The following is a 17,808-nucleotide window of genomic DNA, read 5'->3' on the forward strand; positions in this document are numbered from 1 at the left end:
ATCCATATAGCCTAAAGCTTTAACATGTTTTCCTCCACTACCCGGAACCAATAGACCTTTAACCACTTTATCCTTCCTAATAGATTGTAACAACGGCTCTATAGCACAAATAAACAAAATGGGTGACAGAGGGCACCCCTGCCGAACCCCAGAAAGTATCTCAAAGCTATCAGTAAAAAAGCCATTCACCTGAATCTTACTTCTAGCCCCTTCATAGAGCCCATACAATAAACTAACCAAATGCTCCGGAAAGCCCATTTTCCTCAACACACAAAACAAATACACATGCGCCACCCTATCAAATGCCTTCTCAAAATCAAGCACACATACAATCACCCCCTTCTTCCTCGCCATACAATCCCCAATCATATCTCTCACTAACATCACATTTTCATGAATCCTCCTCTTAGGAACCGCACACCCCTGATCCTCCATAATAACATGTGAGATTACCTCCCTCATGCGATTGGCTAAAAGCTTGGCAAATATTTTATAATCCACATTTAGTAGCGTGATCGGACGCCAATTACCCACCACTCGCCTGTCACCTTTCTTAAACAGCAATACCACCACTCCTTGCTTCATACTGTCCGTCATCCTGCAACCAGAAAACAAACACTTCATAATAGACACCACATCCTTCCCAACAATATCCCAATACTTACTATAGAACTCCCAAGGGATCCCATCACCCCCTGGAGACTTGTTTTTAGCAGACTTAAAAATCACCTCCTTCACTTCATCCTCCGTAATGTCACTCAGCAAAAAAGGAAACTCAGATTCAGGTACAAAGTTGTCAATCACATTCAGAACCTCCTCATCCTCCCCCAGATCGCAGTCCTTCACTCCATACAGGGACTTATAATAGTCAGCCAATACACCGATCACATCCTTCCCATGCACCTCACTACCATTCTCATCCAACATTACATTCATCTCTCGCCCACCCCCACACATCTTCTTAAAGAAGAAACTGGTACACTTCTCATTCTTCTCTCTCACCTCAATTTTAGATCTCGGAATAATTTTCCTGCCCTCCTCCCCAAACCACTCTTTCATCTCACGTTTAGCTTTCTCCAGCTCATACTTTACATCCAGACCCAGAGATTTGCATTTATGCAGGTAGGAAATCCTCCTATTCTGCCACTTGTACAGATTTCTCCTCTTTCTGGCTTTCCTGTACCCAGCTTTCCTGAAAAACACACTGATTCTCACTTTCACCCAATCCCACCATAACAATAAATTTGGAAACCCTTTTTTCCTTGCAGCCCACCATGCATACTGCCTTACAAAATCCTTCTTCACCCTTTCATCCTGCAACAGACTGACATTCATTTTCCACACACCACGTCCATAAAACAAATTAGCAATTTCAAAACTCCCCACCAGACACTCATGATCAGAGAAAACAACCCTTTCTTGCGAATAATTAACACATTTTACCCCAGTGGAAGAAAAGAAAAAATAGTCCAAACGGGACTCGGTCTGACCATCATCTGCATGGTAGGTAAAGGGTCCTGGCTTGGAATCCACAGCGTCCTTTAACGAAAACTCTGAAATTAAACGATTCCATAAATTTCCGGTCACGTCCACCTTGGACTCGTATGAACCGGCTCTGCCCCTTTTGTCCAGGATGCAGTTTAAATCACCAACAACAAAAATAGGAATTTTACCATGCAGAAAAAAACGCAATTTCTCAAAAAGAGCGAGTCTCTGATTTTTATCAGCAGGGGCATAGATATTAATAAGCTTAAATTCCCACCCCCTATAACATAAAATAACACACACACATCTACCCTCTTCTACAATTACAGTTTGCTTTATCCTAATGTCCTTATTTTGAATCAAAACCCCCACCCCATCATTCTTATTTATAGCAGAAAATGACCACACCACCTCCCCAAAACCCCACTCACTCTTCTTAGGTTCCCTATTCAGCCCACATTCCTGCACACACACCACATCACAATTTTTTGAAGATAAGAAATCAAGCACACACGCACGCTTATATGACGACTGAAACACCCTCACATTCTGAGAGGCAATATTCAGTTGCAAAGCCATGCTGAAAAATTAAACAAAGGAAAAAAAGCATCAAAACAGAAACCATTCAAGTCCCACTGGCAAAGTGGATAACATCTGCTAACCCTCCCACATCTTCATTAGATAGGAAGCATTGGCCTGGAGATATAGGGTCTTCAATGACCCCTGAAAGAGAAGTAGTGCTGGCATTGGAGTCTGGACTTAGAACCTCAAAGGGGTTTTGGGAGTAGAAATCAACTTTCTCCCGTGGCCCCGTCTTCAGCCTCTTCACTGGTCTCTTGTCTTTTCTCTTAGAGACCACCTTGTGGAAGCAGGCCACTAGCTCAGCAGGGGAATACTTGCTGTTACCTGCAGCGTCCTCGTCGGATGATGACATGGCGATTTCCCCAGGGGCAGACAGGTCAGCAGTACTGGTGTCCATCTCAGGGCTGCTCAGCTGGGGGAAGTCAGTGCTGATTGCAGCATTCCCCTGAGCAGCCTCTGGAGTCTCAGCCACCTCACATAGCACAGGTGCAGAATCAGCGGAGGCCTGCAGCACCTGCAAGTCACCAGTGACCTCCTGCAGAGCACTACACTCCCCAACAGACACAGGCTCAGCAATAGCAGGAGCAGGCGGAGGATGGGAATCCCCCACTGCAGCAGGCATTACAGGCTCCATTCCAATTCCTGCAGGTTTTTCAACAAATTTTGCAGGTTGAATGTTTGCACGGACATTAAATCTAGCCTGTTTCCTGTCAAAATTTCTCCTCTCCAGAACGTACTGATCCCCAAGGGTCGGGCAGGACTTACATGTATGATCCCCATCCCCACACAGGTCACATACAGGGGGGGAGGGGCAGTTGGCAGCCTCATGCCCTGCTTTCTTGCAGTTTCTGCAGGTAAGTCCCTGCTGGCAATTTTCTTTAATGTGTCCATATCGGAAACAACTCCGGCAAAAGGATGGTTGCCCAGGGTAATGGAGAAACCCCCTATTCCCACCAATTGAAAAATTGGCCGGGGGGTGCATGATACCTCCAACACCCTCTGGGTCAGGTCTAAAACGTACCCAAAATTTAATATTTCCATTGAATACATTAAAGACATTTCTCTGGGGAATGCCACCTTTCACAGAGGAGCAGTATCTTGCCAAAAAGGCCTTTACCATGGTGGTCTCAGTAAATGGATTATACATATGAACAGTCAGGGGTCTCTCCACTGCAGAAAATAAAGGAGTAACAGAAATGTACCTCATATACTCATGCTTATGGTGCCTCTGCAGGTCTTGGTAAAAATTCAGACAGTCTTCCTCATGGTAAAATGAAATGTCATACTGACCAGTAGATGGGAACTCCTGCATACAAAACACTTTATCCAGCTCAATGCCGCCCAGCTCCATGATCACGCTCTCCACTATATGTCCTAACTGTAGGGAATTCTTCTTCTCCACCGAGACAGTCAGACGAACCGTGTTCTTTATAGCTGCCATTACAAGAAATATGCCCAAGGCACACGATCGCAGTCTTCACAGCGTCGGAAGTCGCCTTCCACATAAAAGCCCACAGGCCAGACCCAGCAAGGTTTCCCTCACTGGATCTTAGCCAAAAGGCCGAGAAGCGATAACCAGAATTGGTTTGGGCCTCGAGTGGCACCCTGGCCTCAGCCGGACACATCTTAGGGAGAGAGAGTGAGAGGGAGACAAACCCACGCCTACAGAAGACATTTTGTCACCCAAGCCAACCCTTGAAAAGGCTGCTTTGCACAGCAAAAACACGAAGAATGGTGCGCTTTGCAGCCGCCGCCCACTGCAATGAATCTGAATAACTCCTCCTTTTGGGCACAAGCACCTCCCCTGCCCCTTGCAGTCTTTCCAATTCATGATACAAAAAGACGGACAGGACAGGTCGCCTGACTTTCCGTCACTGCCACCCTTTGCCATCCTTACCTGTAGAAAGCCCTTTCATCATCCCCAAACCCTAATCTTTTCCCTTCACTTCCCAGCCCCCAAACCCTGCCCTCTGAACCCTTCTCACCCCCCGCATCCCTTGTCCTGTGATCCCCCTACCACCCGGGAAAAAAACGGCTTGACCCCTCCTTCCACTAGCCCACCCTCCTACCCAAAGAGCAATTTCTGCTGTGCAGCTGTCTTTCTAGGCAGCAGCGCTATTGTGATGTCATCGGGGGGCATTGTGACAAGCCGCCAGTGTTCCGTCTCTTCATGTTGTGCACTGTTCAAACGGAAAATACATCAACAGGCAGACCACAGAAAAGCGTACTAACAAAGGTTAGAGGGGGGGCTTTCTCAGAGGGCTTTTTACAGTTTGTCTATTCCCAATTAGCCGGTTTAGTATACTTAATGAAAGTACTAATTCTTTCATAGGTCGCCCATTCTTAGTATTTGACGTTCCTTATATTGCGGTATCAGGCTATGCAGCAGGTTGCAACACACCTGTGGTCACTGCAGCAGCTGACTCCACTTTGTCCAAAAGGGATCTATTCCATTCAATTGCACATGATCTAGATTAGACTGAGAACAAGATACTGCACGGGACATAGCAGAGTTGGTGAAGTTGAGTGGTGATGAGTTTGCTATTTGGATGAATAAAGCAAGTAAAAAGTGAAAAGTGAATGGGCCAAATTGAGGTGCATATGAAGTTGCTTGCTTTCTTTCAATTCGTTAATCGTGCTAATATGAATCAGGTGAATTGAGTTCTGCTTTTGGAAACTGGGTTAAGAAGGGGTGCACCGTTCCTGGAGGTACTGCAATACCAGGTCAATGCGTGGAGTGGACAGAGCAAGCTCTTTTTCCATCTCCCTGTTCTAAAAATCCATTTAATATATGGTCCCCAGATAGGGGACGTATCAGATATTAAACTGATAAGAACAGATTTTTGATTTAACAGCATCTTTATTATCATGCACTACTCACAAAAAGGTAACAAACCGTGTACAGTGCCGCAGCCCCGTACACACAGAAATATACAATCCTTCTTACATAGCCATAGCGTACGACGCACTAAACTATACATCACGCTCCTATGCTTATCCATAACACTCAAGCTGAAAGAAAAAGTTAGACAATAAATAACGACGAACCGGCGATTGTGGGATGGGGGTAGGGGAAAAGGGGGATAGGGTGGGGAAATCACAGGCCCGAAGCTTTATTGAAAGACGCACATAACGGGAAAAGGAGGGAGGGGGCATGGAAGAGGTCTAAACCTCCTCCTCGGCGCTGTCGTCCGGACTGTCCATGATGGAATAGTCTCTGAGCAGGCTGTGGATCAGCCTGCGGCAATCCTGGATAGACATCCTCTCCCTCTTCAAGATGAGCCGGTTCCTGGCGACCCAAATAGCGTCCTTAAAGCAGTTCATAAGGCGCCAAGCCTCCTGGATGGCTCCAACGGTGTGAGTCCCAGGGAAGAGTCCATAAAGTACGGAATGGTACGATAGGCTCCCTCTGGGGACGGAGTTCCTCAGGTCATCCTCCAGGGCAACCAACAGGCGCTGTGCGAAACGGCAGTCCCAAAAGGCGTGCAGCGATGTTTCCTCCACGAAGGGGCACCTTGGGCAGTACCGGGTTTTGCACAGGTTCCGGGCGTGCATGAATGACCGGACGGGCAGTCCGCCCTGTATCGCCATCCATGACAAGTCCTTGTGCCCGTTGGTCAATCCAGCCGATGACACGTTTGTCCAAACAGTCTCCAGTGTGTCGTGATGAAGTCCTGGAATGTTCTCCATTTCGTCCTTGGCTCTGATGAGTTTGTGGATAGTCTTTGGCTTCCACAAATCAGGCTTGAGTCCCTCCAGTTGGTGTTCCCTCACAAACCGAACCACGTCTCCGTAGAACCATGGCGCCGTCCAGTTGTAGGGGAAGGAGCTGTCCCACTTGTCCCAGCCTATCCGTCTCCAAAGGGGGAGCAGGAAGAAGCGAGACATGGACCCACCCGCGGAACCTCTCTTGACTCGCAGAGTTCGGCGAACGCAGTCACATACGAAGGAGGATCGCAGGAGGGTGGGGATATCGGGTACGCCCTTCCCACCCTTGCGAGGATCCTTGTACATGATGCTCCGCTTTACTCTGTCCATCTTGGATCCCCAGACAAAACGAAACACCGTCCTGGTAATGGCCCTGCACACGGTGGCAAGGGGGGGCCAGGCCTGGGCCGTGTACTGCAGCACGGGCAGTACCTCGTTACGCAGGACCAGTGCTTTGCCCTCACAGGTGAGGCGTCTGAGGCTCCACAGACCGATCCGTTGGGTGATCTTGGTCAAGCGTTCCTCCCAGGACTTGAGGGCTGCTCCTTCCTTCCCGAACCAGACTCCAAGAACCTTGATGAAATCCGGCTGGATGCTGAAAGGGAAGGGGGCGGAAGAGGCCGGCTGCCAGTCCCCGAAGAGCATGGCTTCCGACTTCCCGCAGTTGACTTTGGCTCCCGAAGCCCATCCGAAGGTCTCACAGGTCTGGACGAGGGTGTCGACTGAGCGCCGGTCCGCGCAGAAGACGGTCACGTCGTCCATGTAGAGCGAGCACTTGACCTCGAAGCGTTCTGGTCCTGGTGCGGTGATCCCTCTGATCTCTCCATTCCGCCGGATAGCCTCTGCAAAGAGTTCTATAACACAAACAAAAAGAAGAGGTGACAGAGGACAGCCTTGTCTGACCCCTGAGAGGACCGGGAAGGGGTCAGTCTTCCAGCCGTTTACCAACACCGAGCTGTGAATATCAAAATACATTAGTTGGACATACAAACAAAACATGTTACCCAAACCTAACCTGTGCAGAGCTTTGCCCAGGAACTCATGGGAAACACGGTCGAAGGCCTTTTCCTGATCCAACGAGATCAGGGCTGCGTGCACCCGGCGGGCTTTGATGTACTCGACCGTGTCCCGCATGAGAGCCAGGCTGTCTGCGATGCGACGTCCGGGGATGCCGCAGGTCTGATCCGGGTGGATGATCCGTCCGATAACCGTCTTCAGTCTCGTTGCCATCGTCTTGGCCAGGATCTTGTAGTCGACATTCAGAAGGGTGATGGGACGCCAATTCTTCAGGTCGCACCTCTCTCCTTTACGCTTGTACAGGATCGTGACCATTCCTTCCCTCAGAGATGGAGGCATTCTGCCCTCCACCACCATCTCCTCATACAGCCCTAACAGGTCCGGACAGATTAGGTCTCCCAGCGCTACATAGAGCTCTGCTGGGAGGCCGTCACTGCCCGGTGTCCTGCCAGAACTAAAGGATTTGGCGGCCGAGAGCAGCTCGTCCACCGTCAGAGGAACGTCCATGGCCGCCGCGTCTGCAGGGTCAAGATGGTTAGTGATACCTGACAGGAACTTATCGGCGGCCTCGGGGTCAGTAGTCTTGCGGGCGTAGAGTTCGCTGTAGAAGTCGCTGACGACCTTCATCACATTCTCTTTCCCGCGTCGTATGCTTCCACTCTCGTCTCGTAGTTCATTCATGGGCGTGTGACCGGCGTGGAGTTTCCTGAAAAAGAACGAGTTACATTTCTCACCCTTCTCCAGGTTCTCCACTTTGGAACGGAAGACAATTCGCTCGGACTCCTCCTCGAAGTGCCTTTTCAGGCTCCTCTTAGTCTCCTCCAGCTCCTCTCTCACGTCCCAGCCGCATCGAAGAAGGTCCTGCAGGGAACGCAGCTCACGCTGGAGTCTCCTGAAGTCCCTCCTCTTCAGACACGCCTGTTGTTGACTCTTTGCCTGAAAGAAGAAACGGAACTCGAGTTTAACGTATTCCCACCAGTCAGAAACAGACTGGAAGCCCGCCTTGTATGCCCGCCACGTGGAGTAGGCAGCTCTAAGCTCCTCCAGAATCTCACCCTTTTCCAGCAGAGAGCAGTTTAGCTTCCAGGAGCCCGGGCCAATGGGGAAGCCATGGCCCAGCACACCTTGAAAGTGAATGGCTCTGTGGTCAGAGAAGAAGCAGGGGACCATCGAGTGCCCACTCCGCCCAACCGCCCGAGAGGTAAACACAAAGTCAATCCTGGAACGCAGCGAGCCATCGGATCGGCACCATGAATAGTTCACGGATCCGTGTCCGATGGAGCCAACAACGTCCACAAGAGAGGCTTCGGTCATCATCTCAATGAGCAGTTTGGATGTGACGTCCAACTTGGCAGCCGTTCCAGAACTGCGTCCATCCTCCTCAATCGGGCAGTTGAAATCCCCGGCCATCACTACCGTCCTGGTGGTAGCGAGCTGAGGGCGCAGGGCTTGGAGGAGCTCCAGTCGATCGCTCTTCACAGGAGAAGCATACACATTGATGAACCTGACAGGTTCTCCCGCCCAGGTGCCATCCACGAGCAGTAACCTGCCGCAGACGATTTCCTGAACAGAGTCCAATGTGAAGGCGCTTCCCCTGATCAGCACGGCGACCCCCGCGGACCTACAGTCGCCCCCGCCAGACCAGTAGGATGGGCCATGGGTCCACTCCCTGGCCAGATGGTTGAAGGACCTAGAGGAGGGAAGGGAGCATTCCTGCAGGAAAAATACATCACTAGACTGAGTGTTAAGGAACGCAAAAATTGTCTGACGTCGGAACTTGTCTCTGATGCTCCTAACATTAATGGAAAAGATGTTAATGTTAGCAGTCATTGGAGGAAAGAGAAAGTTAGAGCAGGCGGTGTGCCTTAGTTACCACTCCGGTCGGGCGGTTCTTCCTCTTTGGCACCTGCTGGTAAGGGTATCTCCAGCAGACCCTCTTCTTCTAGCTGATCGAGCAGGGATGGTGCCTCAGTGGCTTCCGACTCCTCCATTTCTTCTTCGGCCACAAGGGACTCCACCATCTGCTCCAACACGTCCGGTTCTGGGAGGAGGCCATCCTCCTCTTCCTGGGGTGGATTGGGGTCCACAATGAACAGCTTGGAAGGTTCTGCGACAGGACTATCTTCCACCTTCCTTTTCCTTTGGCCTGTACCTGAGGAGACAAGAGCTGGAAAATCCTCCTCGGTGAAAAGTGCAAGAGTGCTGAGGCCCTCTGCTCTCATGGTCTGGGGAGGGAGAGTGGGCTTTGGGGGGGGGGTGAGGAGACCAACTGAGGAGTAGGGAAATGAGGTGGAGGTAGTGGAATCCTCAGTAGGGTTGGCCGGGGGGGGAGGGGTTTGGACAGGGGTGACAGGGGGGGGGACCAGGGAGGGGGCAACAGTTTTCTTACCCTTCTTTTCCCTGGACTCCGTGGCTGCTGGGGCATCGGCTGGAGCCACGGTCGCTGGGTTCTTGGCCGCCTTGTCCTTGGCCTCTGTGGCCTTGGTCGTAGCTGCCTTGGTCGACGAAGCTGTGACTACCTGATACTGGGTCGCCGCGGCAACCCTTGCCCAGGATTTCTCCCGCTGTGGGCAGTCCTTGTAAAGGTGGTCCGCCTGTCCACATAGGTTGCAAGTCTTCTTCTTTGGGCAGTCCTTGGAGCTGTGTCCTGTCACCCGGCAAACCCTGCAGGCGTCCTCCTTGCAGGTCTTCATCGAATGCCCTTTCCCGCCACATTTCCTGCAGTTGTGTGGCATGTCCGGGTAGTAGATGAGACCAAAGGAGTTTCCCAGAGAGAATGTCGGGGGCAGGTGCTGGAGACCATCCTCGGATGCTGGTTCCCTGTAGAGTCGAACGGTTACTGACCACTTACCCGTCCAGAATCCGTTGCCGTTAAGGATGTGGGATGGCTCCCTCACCACTGTGCAGAGACGTCCCAGGAACGTGGAGATGTCTCTTCCTGGGGTGTGCGGGTTCCGCATGGAGACCGTGATCCTCTTCTCATCCCTCTGTATAGGACAGGATCCTAAAAAAGAATGAAAAGGGGAGTCCGGCATCGCTGCGTTCATCGCCTCCCAGTATCTCCTGCAGGCATTCACCGTGGCAAAGGTTACCAGAAAAATGCCAGTCATGAAGGTCTGGACACTCAGGGTTTCCGCCCTGGAGAAGCCCTGATCCAGAATCATCTTCTTGCAGAACACGTCGCTGGACATGTCCGGCAACCTACCATCCACCGCCTTCAGCTTCAGGGCGACCGTCTGCCGCATCCAAGGCTCCAGGGTTGGAGCCTTTTCAGGCGGCGTCCAGGCTCCCTCCGGCTGGCTGGCGTCGGAGGTAGGGGCCTCTTGGGCCGAAGAAGCCTCTGGATGAGCCTTCCTGGAGGTCCCTGGGTCCTGAGCCTTCTTGGCTGCCTTCTCTGGCTTGCTTGCCATGGCTGGTTCCTGCTTGAGTTCCCGGAGCTGGATCTTGGATTCTTCTCCGGGTGTCTTCTCCCGCTGTGTTCCTCCTCGAAGTTCCTCTGGTCTCCCCAAGTCTTCTCCGAGCCTTCGTCTTCTTGCTTCTTTCTGCCAAGCTCTTCTTCCGTCCGATCTCCCTCTTCCGGTCTCGGCTGGGCTTCGGAGCTTGTCTCCCTGATCGTATCTCGTCAAGTGTAGCTAGCTCAGTTTGTTCTGATAAGAACAGATACTACACTTGATCTTAGCCAAAAGGCCGAGAAGCGATAACCAGAATTGGTTTGGGCCTCGAGTGGCACCCTGGCCTCAGCCGGACACATCTTAGGGAGAGAGAGTGAGAGGGAGACAAACCCACGCCTACAGAAGACATTTTGTCACCCAAGCCAACCCTTGAAAAGGCTGCTTTGCACAGCAAAAACACGAAGAATGGTGCGCTTTGCAGCCGCCGCCCACTGCAATGAATCTGAATAACTCCTCCTTTTGGGCACAAGCACCTCCCCTGCCCCTTGCAGTCTTTCCAATTCATGATACAAAAAGACGGACAGGACAGGTCGCCTGACTTTCCGTCACTGCCACCCTTTGCCATCCTTACCTGTAGAAAGCCCTTTCATCATCCCCAAACCCTAATCTTTTCCCTTCACTTCCCAGCCCCCAAACCCTGCCCTCTGAACCCTTCTCACCCCCCGCATCCCTTGTCCTGTGATCCCCCTACCACCCGGGAAAAAAACGGCTTGACCCCTCCTTCCACTAGCCCACCCTCCTACCCAAAGAGCAATTTCTGCTGTGCAGCTGTCTTTCTAGGCAGCAGCGCTATTGTGATGTCATCGGGGGGCATTGTGACAAGCCGCCAGTGTTCCGTCTCTTCATGTTGTGCACTGTTCAAACGGAAAATACATCAACAGGCAGACCACAGAAAAGCGTACTAACAAAGGTTAGAGGGGGGGCTTTCTCAGAGGGCTTTTTACAGTTTGTCTATTCCCAATTAGCCGGTTTAGTATACTTAATGAAAGTACTAATTCTTTCATAGGTCGCCCATTCTTAGTATTTGACGTTCCTTATATTGCGGTATCAGGCTATGCAGCAGGTTGCAACACACCTGTGGTCACTGCAGCAGCTGACTCCACTTTGTCCAAAAGGGATCTATTCCATTCAATTGCACATGATCTAGATTAGACTGAGAACAAGATACTGCACGGGACATAGCAGAGTTGGTGAAGTTGAGTGGTGATGAGTTTGCTATTTGGATGAATAAAGCAAGTAAAAAGTGAAAAGTGAATGGGCCAAATTGAGGTGCATATGAAGTTGCTTGCTTTCTTTCAATTCGTTAATCGTGCTAATATGAATCAGGTGAATTGAGTTCTGCTTTTGGAAACTGGGTTAAGAAGGGGTGCACCGTTCCTGGAGGTACTGCAATACCAGGTCAATGCGTGGAGTGGACAGAGCAAGCTCTTTTTCCATCTCCCTGTTCTAAAAATCCATTTAATATATGGTCCCCAGATAGGGGACGTATCAGATATTAAACTGATAAGAACAGATTTTTTGATTTAATGAAGCTTTCCAAAGCACCGCAAAAATGCATGACCGAAGTCACACCAAAAACAGTGCAAAGGCTAGGATTCGTGTGGAACCCTCCGTGAGAAGAGGATCCCCAAAAATCAACCCCGTCCCTCCGAGCCAGAAGGCCACAGCGAGGGTCAGGGATCTTCGGTGCTCCCCCAAGCCGAAGCCTGGTTGAGCCTTGTTGTTGCTCCCAGCGTCCACCGAGGCATCTTACCCAAGTGGAGTAGGGAGCTACTAGTCGTTGGTTTCGCAGCCGAGACTGCCCGGACCGTCAACCGGTGTTGGTTTCTCAGCCCAAGGCTGACCGGACCTCCAACCGGGTGTTGGTTTCTCAGCCCAAGGCTGACCGGACCTCCAACCGGGTGTTGGTTTCTCAGCCCAAGGCTAACCGGACCTCCAACCGGGTGTTGGTTTCTCAGCCAAAGCTGACCCGGACCTCCAACCGGGTGTTGGTTTCTCAGCCCAAAGCTGACCGGACCTCCAACCGGGATTATAAAAATTTCCCTTCTTAGCCAGAAGGCCGGGATAGGGCAATATGCTTGGAAAGTATGAATAGGCAAGGCGCGGCGTGCGTCAGAGTCTGAGGCTTACTAGGGTCCCAACCTAGCAAGTTCAGACTCCCTCCAGGGTGTCCATTCCTGGGGCACATTGCACCATAACCCCCACACTTACTCAGTCTAATAGCCTCGATCCTGGTAGGGCCATGGTTTCCTCTAGATGGATATACTATCCTCCCAAAGTACTAACAAGCGCAACCTTCCAGTGTGCATTGCATCATTGTACTAAGGTGGCCGGAGCCTTAAACCACCTTTTCGAACGATACTACACTTGATCTTAGCCAAAAGGCCGAGAAGCGATAACCAGAATTGGTTTGGGCCTCGAGTGGCACCCTGGCCTCAGCCGGACACATCTTAGGGAGAGAGAGTGAGAGGGAGACAAACCCACGCCTACAGAAGACATTTTGTCACCCAAGCCAACCCTTGAAAAGGCTGCTTTGCACAGCAAAAACACGAAGAATGGTGCGCTTTGCAGCCGCCGCCCACTGCAATGAATCTGAATAACTCCTCCTTTTGGGCACAAGCACCTCCCCTGCCCCTTGCAGTCTTTCCAATTCATGATACAAAAAGACGGACAGGACAGGTCGCCTGACTTTCCGTCACTGCCACCCTTTGCCATCCTTACCTGTAGAAAGCCCTTTCATCATCCCCAAACCCTAATCTTTTCCCTTCACTTCCCAGCCCCCAAACCCTGCCCTCTGAACCCTTCTCACCCCCCGCATCCCTTGTCCTGTGATCCCCCTACCACCCGGGAAAAAAACGGCTTGACCCCTCCTTCCACTAGCCCACCCTCCTACCCAAAGAGCAATTTCTGCTGTGCAGCTGTCTTTCTAGGCAGCAGCGCTATTGTGATGTCATCGGGGGGCATTGTGACAAGCCGCCAGTGTTCCGTCTCTTCATGTTGTGCACTGTTCAAACGGAAAATACATCAACAGGCAGACCACAGAAAAGCGTACTAACAAAGGTTAGAGGGGGGGCTTTCTCAGAGGGCTTTTTACAGTTTGTCTATTCCCAATTAGCCGGTTTAGTATACTTAATGAAAGTACTAATTCTTTCATAGGTCGCCCATTCTTAGTATTTGACGTTCCTTATATTGCGGTATCAGGCTATGCAGCAGGTTGCAACACACCTGTGGTCACTGCAGCAGCTGACTCCACTTTGTCCAAAAGGGATCTATTCCATTCAATTGCACATGATCTAGATTAGACTGAGAACAAGATACTGCACGGGACATAGCAGAGTTGGTGAAGTTGAGTGGTGATGAGTTTGCTATTTGGATGAATAAAGCAAGTAAAAAGTGAAAAGTGAATGGGCCAAATTGAGGTGCATATGAAGTTGCTTGCTTTCTTTCAATTCGTTAATCGTGCTAATATGAATCAGGTGAATTGAGTTCTGCTTTTGGAAACTGGGTTAAGAAGGGGTGCACCGTTCCTGGAGGTACTGCAATACCAGGTCAATGCGTGGAGTGGACAGAGCAAGCTCTTTTTCCATCTCCCTGTTCTAAAAATCCATTTAATATATGGTCCCCAGATAGGGGACGTATCAGATATTAAACTGATAAGAACAGATTTTTTGATTTAATGAAGCTTTCCAAAGCACCACAAAAAATGCATGACCGAAGTCACACCAAAAACAGTGCAAAGGCTAGGATTCGTGTGGACCCCACCGTGAGGAGAGGGTCCCCAAAAATCAATCCCGTCCCTCCGAGCCAGAAGGCCACAGCAAGGGTCAGGGATCTTCGGTGCTCCCCCAAGCCGAAGCCTGGTTGAGCCTTGTCGTTGCTCCCAGCGTCCACCCAGGCATCTTACCCAAGTGGAGTAGAGAGCTACTAGTTGTTGGTTTCGCAGCCGAAACTGCCTGGACCGTCAACCGGTGTTGGTTTCTCAGCCCAAGGCTAACCGGACCTCCAACCGGGTGTTGGTTTCTCAGCCGAAGCTGACCCAGACCTCCAACCGGGTGTTGGTTTCTCAGCCGAAGCTGACCCAGACCTCCAACCGGGTGTTAGTTTCTCAGCCCAAAGCTGACCAGACCTCCGACCGGGATTATAAAAATTTCCCTTCCTAGCCAGAAGGCCGGGATAGGGTAATATGCTCAAAAAGTATGAAAAGGCAAGGTACGGTGTGCTACAGAGCCCAAGGCTTGCCGGGGTCCCAAGCCAGCAAGCTCAGACTCACTCCAGGGTCGTCAGTCCTGGGGCACGTTGTACCATAGCCCCCCACCCTTACTCAGTCTAATAGCCTCGATCCTGGTAGGGCCATGTTTTCCTCTAGATGAATATACTATCCACCCAGAGTACTAGCAAGCGCAACCTTCCAGTGTGCATTGTATCATTGTACTAAGGTGGCCTGGAGCTTAAACCACCTCTTCGAACAACACTACTCTTGATCTTAGCCAAAAGGCCGAGAAGCGATAACCAGAATTGGTTTGGGCCTCGAGTGGCACCCTGGCCTCAGCCGGACACATCTTAGGGAGAGAGAGTGAGAGGGAGACAAACCCACGCCTACAGAAGACATTTTGTCACCCAAGCCAACCCTTGAAAAGGCTGCTTTGCACAGCAAAAACACGAAGAATGGTGCGCTTTGCAGCCGCCGCCCACTGCAATGAATCTGAATAACTCCTCCTTTTGGGCACAAGCACCTCCCCTGCCCCTTGCAGTCTTTCCAATTCATGATACAAAAAGACGGACAGGACAGGTCGCCTGACTTTCCGTCACTGCCACCCTTTGCCATCCTTACCTGTAGAAAGCCCTTTCATCATCCCCAAACCCTAATCTTTTCCCTTCACTTCCCAGCCCCCAAACCCTGCCCTCTGAACCCTTCTCACCCCCCGCATCCCTTGTCCTGTGATCCCCCTACCACCCGGGAAAAAAACGGCTTGACCCCTCCTTCCACTAGCCCACCCTCCTACCCAAAGAGCAATTTCTGCTGTGCAGCTGTCTTTCTAGGCAGCAGCGCTATTGTGATGTCATCGGGGGGCATTGTGACAAGCCGCCAGTGTTCCGTCTCTTCATGTTGTGCACTGTTCAAACGGAAAATACATCAACAGGCAGACCACAGAAAAGCGTACTAACAAAGGTTAGAGGGGGGGCTTTCTCAGAGGGCTTTTTACAGTTTGTCTATTCCCAATTAGCCGGTTTAGTATACTTAATGAAAGTACTAATTCTTTCATAGGTCGCCCATTCTTAGTATTTGACGTTCCTTATATTGCGGTATCAGGCTATGCAGCAGGTTGCAACACACCTGTGGTCACTGCAGCAGCTGACTCCACTTTGTCCAAAAGGGATCTATTCCATTCAATTGCACATGATCTAGATTAGACTGAGAACAAGATACTGCACGGGACATAGCAGAGTTGGTGAAGTTGAGTGGTGATGAGTTTGCTATTTGGATGAATAAAGCAAGTAAAAAGTGAAAAGTGAATGGGCCAAATTGAGGTGCATATGAAGTTGCTTGCTTTCTTTCAATTCGTTAATCGTGCTAATATGAATCAGGTGAATTGAGTTCTGCTTTTGGAAACTGGGTTAAGAAGGGGTGCACCGGTCCTGGAGGTACTGCAATACCAGGTCAATGCGTGGAGTGGACAGAGCAAGCTCTTTTTCCATCTCCCTGTTCTAAAAATCCATTTAATATATGGTCCCCAGATAGGGGACGTATCAGATATTAAACTGATAAGAACAGATTTTTTTTTTTTTTTTTTTTTTTTTAAAACCATTCAGGTTAGTTAAAAACAACAATATCAAGTTTACAACTTTGCTGTTTATCCAAACTCATCACAATGGTTATATTCTTTTTTTAATTTTCCAAAAAGTATTGCAGTACATATCCAAAGAAAGTATCACAAGAAAAACAGAAAATACTGAAAAACAGAGAATTTACCTCTTATTGATACTTCACCAAATAATGCCACTTTAAAACCTTCCATATGCCTTCAGCGTCCAATCCACCACCACCTCTACTCTTATCCCATTGGTAAATAACATAAAGTCTGGAAAGAATTAATCTTACACAGTCGTTAATAGGAACCACCTTCCTTTTAAAAAGTCCCAAATTTCTGACATCCCATAAGCTTTCCATCACACAAGCCATGATAAGCCACAAAATCCTCTCTTTAACACTCCCACACGCACCAATGCCAAACATAGCCACCCTCCAATTAATATGGTTCACACCAGCCAGCCCCTTACACAGGCCTCCTACACATTTCCACACACTATAGGCGTAATCACAGTCCCACATGACATGTCTCACGGTCTCACGGGCACCACATCCCTCCCGTGGACACACATCCGTTCTAATCAGGTCCCTTCTCTTCTGCACATCTCTCACAGGTAATATATCATGCAATGCCAACCACACAACATCCCTCTGCTTATTAGACATACCCGGTGTACTCAGTTTCTTCCATGCATCTGACACATCATTCCCTCTCAAATCATTAATATTACATTCTACCTCATTCGCTCTCAGCCTTTTCATCACTCTCTTCGCTGCTCTGAACTCACTCATAGGTACAGCCAGCAAATCATTTTTTCTAATAAACCTCTCAATCATGTCGTACCAGACTGGACACGTGAACGACACAGGCACACGCGCATCCCTTTTTACCCAACACAAGCCATACAGCATCCAGCCCGCCATATACCTCACCATGTAGGCCCCTTTATTGTTCTTTCCCATTAGGATTACTACCGTCTTAATATAATGAAGACTAAGAAAGATTTCAATATTTGGAAAGTTTAAACCCCCATAATGACAGGCCTTGTATAAATGCTCTCTTTTTAATTTTTCCATTTTGCTCCCCCAAAAAAAGGTAAAAATCAGTTTCTCTACTCTTTTTATCTTTTTATATGGGGACGGGAAGACCCCAGAGATATAAAGGAGAATCGGCAGCACCACGGCCTTAATAATCAAAACTTTACCATTCAATGTCAGATCACGCATTCTCCAGAAATTCAGTTTCCTCTCAATCCGCAATCCACATTCTTCCCAACTCTCCGTACCTCTCAGATCATCATTAAACAACACACCCAGCACTTTGATTGGACCATCCACACTTGTCACTCCGTCCATCTTAACACTACTATCACCAAAACACTTAAAACAACATTTATTCCAGTTGACTTTAAAAGCAGACGCGCCACAGAAGAAATCCAACAACAGCTTTACTCTAGTCATAGACGCAATACTCTCACTCACTATCACTACATCATCCATATAGCCAAGCACCTTCACATTCTTACCGCCACTACCAGGTATTAACATCCCTCTTATCAGTTTCTCACGCCTGATCATACATAACAAAGGCTCAATCACACTGACAAATAAAACAGGGGACATTGGACACCCCTGACGGACACCTGACTTGATCTGTACTTTCCCACTCAAACATCCATTCACTAAGAATTCACTTGTCACACCACCATACAGACATCTCACACCATCCAAGAACTTCTTAGGAAAACCCATACT

At 49.6% G+C, this 17,808-nt stretch overlaps 2 non-coding genes and 4 pseudogenes across 2 annotated transcripts; all 6 read right to left on the reverse strand.

Annotated features, from left to right (window-relative positions):
- Positions 1–4,754: 4,754 nt before the first annotated feature.
- On the reverse strand, positions 4,755–4,958 carry LOC142293136 (U2 spliceosomal RNA; annotated as a pseudogene).
- Positions 4,959–10,387: 5,429 nt separating this feature from the next.
- On the reverse strand, positions 10,388–10,491 carry LOC142292684 (U2 spliceosomal RNA; annotated as a pseudogene).
- A 1,114-nt stretch (positions 10,492–11,605) lies between these two features.
- On the reverse strand, positions 11,606–11,802 carry LOC142293177 (U2 spliceosomal RNA). The gene has a single exon (XR_012751167.1). It is a non-coding gene; the product is annotated as a U2 spliceosomal RNA (small nuclear RNA).
- Positions 11,803–12,499: 697 nt separating this feature from the next.
- On the reverse strand, positions 12,500–12,641 carry LOC142292749 (U2 spliceosomal RNA; annotated as a pseudogene).
- Positions 12,642–13,755: 1,114 nt separating this feature from the next.
- LOC142293175 (U2 spliceosomal RNA) lies at positions 13,756–13,949 on the reverse strand. Its single transcript, XR_012751165.1, has one exon. It is a non-coding gene; the product is annotated as a U2 spliceosomal RNA (small nuclear RNA).
- Positions 13,950–15,865: 1,916 nt separating this feature from the next.
- Positions 15,866–16,074, reverse strand: LOC142292526 (U2 spliceosomal RNA; annotated as a pseudogene).
- Between the last annotated feature and the right edge of the window lie 1,734 nt (positions 16,075–17,808).

This window comes from Anomaloglossus baeobatrachus, chromosome 2 (assembly GCF_048569485.1).
Source record: "Anomaloglossus baeobatrachus isolate aAnoBae1 chromosome 2, aAnoBae1.hap1, whole genome shotgun sequence".
Taxonomy (NCBI): Eukaryota; Metazoa; Chordata; class Amphibia; order Anura; family Aromobatidae; genus Anomaloglossus; species Anomaloglossus baeobatrachus.